The sequence below is a fragment of the Camelus dromedarius genome, chromosome X (assembly GCF_036321535.1).
Source record: "Camelus dromedarius isolate mCamDro1 chromosome X, mCamDro1.pat, whole genome shotgun sequence".
NCBI classification, from domain to species: Eukaryota; Metazoa; Chordata; class Mammalia; order Artiodactyla; family Camelidae; genus Camelus; species Camelus dromedarius.
Genome location: NC_087472.1, coordinates 31,034,736 through 31,044,281, shown reverse-complemented (window position 1 = coordinate 31,044,281; position 9,546 = coordinate 31,034,736). Strand labels below are relative to the sequence as shown.

At 44.3% G+C, this 9,546-nt stretch overlaps 1 long non-coding RNA gene across 1 annotated transcript; it reads right to left on the bottom strand.

The window, feature by feature from the left end:
* Positions 1-1,115: 1,115 nt before the first annotated feature.
* On the bottom strand, positions 1,116-8,540 carry LOC135320090 (uncharacterized). Its single transcript, XR_010379266.1, has 3 exons — positions 8,520-8,540; positions 7,077-7,163; positions 1,116-2,427 (listed from the first exon to the last, which is right to left on the bottom strand). It is a non-coding gene; the product is annotated as an uncharacterized LOC135320090 (long non-coding RNA).
* Positions 8,541-9,546: the final 1,006 nt, after the last annotated feature.

Here is a 9,546-nt window from a genome sequence, read left to right as displayed (position 1 = left end):
GTAATTTGCAGTGTGCCTTTAATGTTACTGAGGCTGAGAAGTCAGCAGGCTCAGGAAAGATCTAGGCGGTATTAAAGGAGAGAGTTTTGACTCCTAGTGAAGGAATTCCTTTTATCATTGGGTGTGGCAGCCAGAAGTATGCCCTGTCAGGCCAGTTCCCCTCCTCTCCCTTGTGTGTGGCCTCTCAGGGTGGGGTTGCTTTCTAATGCTGCTTCTGAGAGCCATTTCTGTTCCTGATGCTCCTCGCCTCCATGAGTTGGGCTGGTAAAATAGGGTATGTAGTGGGTACTCTAACAGTCCCTTACACTCGGACAGACCTGTGCTCTTTCCCTCCAGAGGCAGCCTGGGCAGCCACCTTCAGTATTCTATCAGAAATATTTGCAGATTTGGGGCCAACGATGGCAACTTTCCCAGCTCCAGCATTGATGCCATGTACCCTCTGTTTTTATAATCCCCTGGACAAAGCATTGGGGATCCTAGAGCAGGGGGTTTCTGGAGAAGTGGAGTGGTGTTGGATGCCTGTGATTATAAATCCATTTTATATAAAAATTTCCTAGTCAAGCCAAGTTTTGCTTCATGACAGTGTTTTTTACGTCTTCATTGAAAAAAAAAATTCCATGGTTTCAGGAATTTTGGAAAATACATTAAGAATGAATGAGAGTAAGAATCATATATAATCCTACCACTGATCAGTCAGGGTCCCAGCAGGAAATAAAAGGGACTCAAAATGGATGATTTGAGTTTAATAGAGAATTTTTTCCCAAGTTGTCAGCAGAGGAGTCACCCACAGACTGACTTCAACAACAGAAATTTATTTTATCATAGTTCTGGAGGCCAGAGGTCTTAAGATCAAGGTGTTCGCAGGGCTGGTTTCTTCTGAGGCCTGTCTCCTCAACTTGTAGATGGCTGCTTTCTCCCTGTGATTTCACGTGGTCTTTTCCTCAGTACCTGCCTATGTCCTCCTAATCTCTTCTTAGAAGGAAGCCAGTCATACTGGATTAGGGCCCACCACAATGACCTCATTTTAACTTACATCTATAAAAACTATCTCCAAATACAGTCACATTCGGAGGTAGTTGGGTGGGGGTTAGGACTTTGACATGAATTTGGAGGTGACAGTTCAGCGTGTGACATGGTGTGACTGCCTATAGACAAGAGTAGAGAAGGAGAGGATGGGGTGGGGAAGGGAGCTGGAGGAGGGAGTGTGGGGGACAGTGGAGTAGGAGCTGGGGACGAGTGGGGGTGGTGAGAGGAAGGAATGGGGTGAGGGGAGAAAGTGGGAGTGGGGAGTTACTGGAATGGTAGACAGCTGTGTGGAAAGGGCCACCTGACGGCAGCTGGAATCTTGAGAATGCAGTCAGCTCACAGAAACCTCAAAGAAGACAGACTCCAGGAAGCAGGCTAGGGGTGGAATACCTGACCTCACTCGTCCCTCCTTTTTGTCTCCTGTTGGGTATTTCCCTTTGGCCATACTAGAAGCCAAAGGGCAAAGAAGGCCTTTGATACAGCAATACTGGTAACCTTGGGGGACACAGCAGAGGGGGGAAATGGATAGGGGGAGGGGCAAATGAGATTACTAGCATACACATACCTGAAATAACCATCGTTCATACTTTGCCATATATTCTTAGAATTGTCATGTCCTCTTTGGGACCTAGGGCCTTCGCCAACTAAAGGACTTTTTTTTCTTTTAGTGGGAATAAAAGGGAGTTTATTAGGGGTACGCTGCCATAGACAACAGCGGGCCCCACAGATGAAAGGTGCCTGTGTGAGCCCTAGAGGAGTTCTTAACAAGGACTTATCCATTGAATACAAGGCCTAGTAAACAAATGGATCTTGGCTTAAACATGTTAGAAATGTCACATTTATTTAAAACACATTTTAAAATACCACATTGCCTCTAAATGAACATAAATAGGAATCTGATATCCTGACTGTAACATGTTGTTGGGATCTTCTCTTCAGTTATTATCGGTGATTCCCCATTTCTGCTAGTTGAACGAACATCCTATGGTCTTATCTGGCACCAAAGCCTGAGGAGAGCCCCACTGACATATGTCTGTCTACCCTGGTTAGGGATGAGGTTCTCCTTTACTGAATTGGCATGGTATCTTCATATCCCTTGTCCCCACTGCTTCCATCCACCCTCTGGGTAGGGAGATCTTTGGTAAGACTAGGTGCCCAACTTCCCTGAGCCCACCACAGAATCTTCCTTGGGTTCTGATAATGGAGAAACTCATGTATCTGCTACGGGAAGGACCCACAAACCCTGACTTCTCTTGCTGCCTTCAAATGCCCTCCATTCCCATCTGAGGGACATTTGGCTTGATTTCATCAAGGGACATAATCCTTTTCAAAATGTAAAAGTCACTGGCTTTAAGCAGCTTCTACTTCCAGCTCCACCACAAACCTCTCTCTCCCGGTTCCCTGCAGGAAATGGGAGGAAAGAAAAATAACAGAACACAATACACAGGTTAATATCCCAATGACTAATAATTCAGTATTCTCCAGTTAAAATCATAGGTGGTTTCTTTTCATTTTAGCTGATTTCTTCTTGTTTCATTTGAAAAAAAAAAAACCTTAGGAATACTCAGGAGAGGCCTAAAGTACTTTATTAGGATCTAAACCGGGCCATCCTATTGGTTAAAAAAAAAAAAGGCAGTTATAATAAGTATAACCAAATTATTATCCAAATCTTTGTTGACTTAGCAAGTTTCTCTACTCTTAAACTACACAGGATGTAGTTTTATCTAGTCATCTAGATGACTAAGTGGCTTCCCTTCTAAAACTGAATGGTGGTTTTGAGAATATATTTACCCCATCAGATTCAGCACCTAGTTAACATGGTGGTTTCTGTAAGAAATACTATTATAATTGTTAGTTATTATTTTCATCAATATCATTAACAACAACAAAAGTAAGTTCATTTTCCATTCAGGAGAATGTACGTGGATTGGTAAGGAAGCATGTTGTGAAATAACGCTCATAACATCCTTGAACATCTAGAAAGTAAAGAAGGTCGCCATTAAATATAAGGCTTGTCTTGCCTAAGAAAAGTTTCTGGTACAGAATAAATGTTCAAAAATGGTCATTCTCTTTCCTCTTTCCCTTCTCAAAAGAAAAAGGTGAAGGATATATTTCTAAGATCTGTAGTTCTCAACCTGAGGTCCCCAGACTCTTAAGGGTTTTTGAAGGTACCATTAAGAATTGAAGAACTCTTTTCTGTTCTGTTCTCTTCTGGTCTGTCCTCTTCTTATTTTGCCCCCTAATTCACTAAGTCATTATGAAGTAACACTTATCTGAGCTTTATCTAGAATCAGATGAGATAATACATTAAAAAATACATCATAAACTGTGAACTATACTAACAAGAATGGTTAATAGTTTGCTTGCTTAAAGAAATGCCAATTATCAGAAGTTGTGTATATATATATATTTTTAAAAGCATTTCAAAATGTCAAAGTCTTATAATAAAGAGGATAGAAGTTAGAGATACTTTAGATTTTGTTTAAAAACACAAAGTTAGATAATCAATTTAGAAAACTCTTAGGATAAGCACTAAAGGATTAAAAATAGAATGTGTAAATTCCAGAATTCCAAAGAAAACTCCATTGGTCCAACAGAAGGCAGGAAAGGAGAGAAGAGGAAGGATGCAAAGAAAAAACATAATAGAAAACACAAAATAGGAAGGTAGAAATATATCTACATATGCCAATAATTATAATAAATGTACATGGATTAAACTCAACAGGAATAAAACCTCAGATTGGATTTTTTTCAAGGCACAGAATCTGGTTTCATACTTTTCTCAGAGGTACTCTTAAAATTATCCACAAAAATTCAAAATAAAAGGATGGAAAAATATATACCAGGCAAATACTAGTCAAAAGAAAGCCGATGTAGCAAAATTAAGGCAAAAATATTAGTAGTACTCCCCCATAGGAGCGTGGCCCATCACCAACATCATACCACACAGATACAGTCACTAAACTGGACAAGAACTACTGGTAAGATATAATCAAAATGCAACTTTACTTTTGTCTAATACAATACCTTTAAAATTAAGTTTTTCCCAGGAGCCATGGCTTTGCTACTCACTCCAAAGAGCCCTACAGTCACTTTAAATCGCAAATTGAGCCTCCTTTCAGTGATTAGAACCCCTAGTCCCAAATAATAAAGGACCTTCTGAACTTGATTTAAAGTTAAATCTCTCCTCCCTCAGCTAGCACCGACTTCAGGTGGACCTCCCACTTCGGGGGAAAGGGATGTACTGGGTTTCTCCTCTTTCCTTATACTTCCTATTCTCCAGCATTTAACATTTCTCATGCTGGAGTCAGATCCCATTTCGCTATGCCTACAAACTCCAGGAGCTACGTATCAAGATTCAAAGGGTCCAGTGAAAGTCTTGGTGTGAAGAGCAAAGCACAGGAACTCTCCCCCCTCGGAAGCCGACTCCAAAGAAATCCTCACAAAAATTTCTTCATATCTCTTCTCTCTGGACCCTTTAAATCCTTTGAGGCTTTACAGCTGTTTGGCTATTTCCTTTGAAAACTTGTCTTCAGAAGTTCATATCTATTATATCTTGGTGCTTAAGAGAAAACTCCAATTTAACATCCTGTCATGCAAATTTAAACCAACCAATCCCCTAGTCCTGGAAGGTCACCAAAATTTAAAAGGTAGATTATGGGCTTTGGAGTATGACAAACCTAGGTTAGAAATATAAACTCTGTAATTTACTAGATTAAGGGCTTTGGAAAATACACTTAACCTCTCCGAGTTGTTTCTTCTTCATGTAAGGGAAATACTGCTACCTACCTCACAGGATTGTTAAGGGGATTAAAGAGAGAATTAACCCAAAACACCAAACACTGCATCTGGTCCTTAGTGGGCACTCATGAAAATGTTTGTTCCCTTCCCTCCCTGCCTCTTCCCTTCTTTGAAAAACATGCCTTTGAGACACTCTACCACAAAGAGCATGGTAAATGTAACAAGAAGGAGAATTGCAGTATGGTCCTCAGGGCCATTTCTGTATTGCAGAATAAGTTGTCTAATGGATACAATATAGGAAAAGGGACAGTATGATCATACCATTCTCATTTTGGGAGTTGCCCACCCAATGGACTTGAAAGTGGGGGACACAATCATCATTCTATTTAACTGGTTCATATGTTTTCCTGAACCTTAATTTTAGCTTCTAGTTTAAAAATCAATAAAGCATATGTACTTAGAACTCTAGAAGTTAATATTGAAATTTCCAGAGCCAAACTCATCAACAGCTACAGGATCTGGTGAGACCCTTCCATCTACCAAAGATGGTAAAACAGCTGATATTATTTAATACGTGAGACACTTAAGTGGTCTGTATAAAAATCATTCATATAAACCTCACAAAACCTTAAGAGGAAGTAATGTGATTATCCCCTATTTTTTTGTTTTTGTTTGTTTGGTTTGGTTTTTTGTGGGTTTTTTTTTTTTGGTGGGGAGGTAATTCGGATTATTTATTTATATATATTTTTAAGTGGAGATAATGGGGATTGAATCCAGGACCTCACGCATGCTAAGCATGTGCTCTGCCACTGAACTATACCTTCCCCCTAATTATCCTCATTTTAGAAAAGGGGTACAGAGGCCAAGGACACACAGCTAAAAGTGATAGACCTGGGACTTGAACCCAGATAGCCAAGCTCTTAACTATTATATTATCCTGCCTCTCTGAAAAACAGTACAGCTATTGAGAAATGTGAAACTTGAGCTCTCATCTGTGAAAGAATCCTGACCCTGTGTATCAGTTCAGGCCCTCCTAGAAGCAAATGCCAAAATAGGATTAGACAAGATTAGAGATTAGGGAAACACCTATGAAGATAAAAGGAGCAGGAAGACACAGGGAGAGCCTTCAGACTGTGATGCACATCTCACACCTGTGAACCGAAGAGAGAAAAGGAAGGCGGATTAGGCACGAAGAGCCTCAGACGGGAGTGCGATAATAAAGTCTGCACCAGGCCAGGGAGGAGTGCGAGCAAAGATTAAGGGAGTCCTCCAACGAGCAGAAATGGCCTGGCTCTGGCTCCCCAACTGTGCTTAGTTAGGGTGTGGGAGCAGTCTGGGGAAAGTGTGGCTTTAGCATAAATAACAGGAGAGATCCAAAGATTCTTTTGAGGAAATATCTCGGCTATGTGACTCCATGGCCACCACAGACCTGGTGACTTTTTCCTGGCAGTCATCCACATACCTTCTACTGACTGGGGCCTGAGTGTTTTGCAAGAACCCTGAACCTGATCCCTCTACGCACTCCCTCACCAGGGGGGGCTCCCACTCCCATGCACTGTCTCCTAAGAGCCTGTGCATCCTGCTTAGCACACGGCTCTCGCCAGGGTCCTAGACCCTCAGTGCTTTCTGCTCTGGAGTTGACCAGGCAAATAGCTTCTTAGACACGTAACGGGGATACCAGCCTTCTGTGTGGCAAGGAAGCGGTGAGGGGCCAAGAGACCTAGGTTCTGGTTGCTGGTGACCCCCCACCATCAATGCCTCCAAAAGCATCTTCACACCAACCCACAGCCTGAAGGCCCTGACCCGCAAGTCGTGGGCTAGGCCTGCAGTGCATGGGGTGTTCACACAGGAGGTGACACCCCTTTTCTCCCGAGCTGTAAGACCATGTGCCTTTGAAGCTCCCTTTACTCGAGGTCCCCTGTGCCCCTGGGCCTGGGCTGACGCAGACATTACAAGTGCTGCCCCAGGCACACACAGAGATCAAGTCACCACAGAACCATCCAAACAGGCCGGGACATGTCCGAGGCCCTTCTGGGAATCTGAGCAAGGTGAGTGGGAGAGGGATGGATGAGGGCTTGTCTGAGGTCTAACCCCAATTTGGTGGGGGGCTCCTTCTCTGGACTCTGACAGAAGGCCAGCCCCTTCTGCTTCAGCCCCAAGTTCCCTGGTCAGGCCCAGGTCAGACATCTGGCTCAAAGACTGTCCCAACCAGTGTTTCCAGTTGGGAATCCTTGGGGCCTTATCTCCTCCCCTACAAAAGGTTGTCCAAAAGAGAAAGGGAAAAGGAAAGAGAGGCAGAGTGCTCTGACCTGCAATAGGACAGTCGTCGCCCTCCAGGTATGTATGTCCAGGACAGCCCGGCCATCAGCCGAGAAGAGTCTGGTGTCTGCTGCAGGCTGGAGCAGAGAAACCAAAGTCAGACCACCCTGGAGAGAGGTGTGGCTGGGAGGAGCCCTTCCGTGTCCTGCCCCAGCGCCACCCCTCAGAGCGCCAGGTGGCTGGATGCATCCTGTCCCATAAAACTGGCACAGGGAGAACCTGGACCTTCATCTCACTCCAGCCAGAATCCAGCCTTACCAGCATCCATCAGGCTGCCATAACCTTCAAGAATGGTCTGGAGAGTCCCCCAAAATAACACCACAGAGAAAACAAAAAGTCAAGGGCACATTCATTCTTCCTTTGCTCCATAAAAATTTAATTATCTTATACTTGTCACTTTTTCTTCACAATTTTTAATTTTTCGTTATAGTGCTTTAGAAAGGCACTCCCCTTGAATTCTTGTGAATATTTTCTTTTAGTTTTTCTCACTTTATACTTTGTACTGCCTCTGGGCACACAGAAAACTATACCATCCAGTCTCACAGCACCCTCAGCCCCTGGCCATTAGGTGAGGCTACTAGTGCAACTAGTGTAACTAGGCTACTAGGTGACTAGTTTTGGCCAACCAGCTGTGCACAGCCGTGACTTATGTTACTTCTTGACTAATTACTTTAGAAGAGTGAGTGTGAGAGAGCTCCACAACACTCTCCCCTTGCCAGAGTGACCAGCCATGTACCAGGTTGTGGCGCCTCTGTCAGGGGGGTCCCGGACAGACTATCGGATCTTCACCAACACATGTTGGGCATTTATTGTATGATAGATCTTTATTATGTTAAGCCACTGAAGTTTGGGGGTTGCTACCTCAGGATAAGCTTAGCCTAACCTGACAAACACAGTGATGACTCTCAAAGTCTAGCATGCAAGAGTCACCCGTGAAATGTTAAAATACATATTGTGTGACAAAAATATACTGGGGAACAGACTTATGGATTAGTGATGATAGGAGAGAACTACTCAATTTTCTCCTCAGCTGATTTAACAAATCCTTTTGAATTTTATACTTTTTAATGTTTTTAGTCTGATTAATAGTATTTGTTACCCAGGTGATAGTCTACTTGGAAAAACAGAGGATACAAACAAAAAGGAAAAATTTAAAATCCAGAACTCTGCCACACAGGAATTTTCTTCTGAAAAAAGACAAAAAAGAATCCATAGTACTTCTTTCGGAGAGCTCCGTCAACTCCCCTAAACAAAGACACACACACACAAGACAGACAGACACACACAAGACGCACACACATACACACACACACACAGGATGGCCAGAGTGGGAATCCAGTCCTGGATTCGCGTCCATGTCTGCCCGCCCCCACCCTGGGGGCTGCTGGCACCAGCCACTCTCGCACCCATCTGCAGGGATCCGGGGTGCTTACCTGTCTTTCTCCATCTTTCCCTAGACACGCCCTCATCCTCCGCAATGGGAAGCTGGCACCCGCGCACGGGTCCCGCCCACCTCCCCAGCATTCCCCCTCGCCCACCATTTTCTGAATCAAAATGGATAGAAGGCGTGGCTGTAGGGTGAAAACTGCACTACGGGGCTTGCTCAGGGGTCCGCTTTCCCTCACCCCTTTTCCTCTGCAGTGGGTTGCAGGTGGCTCCCACCTGCATACCCCCTCGCAGGGGACCCGGGCGTTTTCCTCCTCCTCCTCCTCTTTTCCCGGGCCGGAAGCCAGCCTGATTTCAATGCAGTGGGAAGCTCGCACCCAAACTCGACCGCTGCCCCCTCCCCAGACCCCTCCCCCAAGCCCACCATTTTTTTTGCCCCAAAGTGGACCAGAGCCGGGTCAGGAAAGATCCCGCATTGGTGTTCGCCCTCGCCTTCGGATATCCTCTGCTCTTTCAGACCTGCTCAGATCCCTGGCAGGTGGTATTCTCCTCCTCTGGTCTAGTGTCCAGAAGCGCCCCCGCCTGCTTCCAAAGTAAGAGGGAGATGGTGCTCAGGTGCGAAAGAGGACTCAGACCACACAGTGACTAAAGTTCACGTCAGCGCTTTGTCCAGCGAGGCCGCTTTAACAGTGAGTTCAGGTCCCCAATTAACCCTCGCAACAGCACTGCAGCAGAAGCCGGGTTGTCCCTCCTTCTCGCCCCAACTTGACACTCAGTCTTTAAAAAAACATGCCAGAAACATGAAAAGTGTATCATCTCCTTGGCGTTTTTAATGTGTCTTTCTCAGATTATCAGAGATCAGCCCCTTAGTGCAACTATGTCTCCTTTTTAATATATGTCAGTTCTGTTCCTTATGGATATTATTGTTACTATCATTCCTGTTATTACTGTCAGCTTACTTCCTGTTTGCCATTAGAAAATAAAAAAGAGCTATCTATTGTCATTTGGGAAGCAGGAGATAGATTCACGTGTGTGGGGGAGGGGGGAATAAGCAAACAACCCAGCCACCTGTTT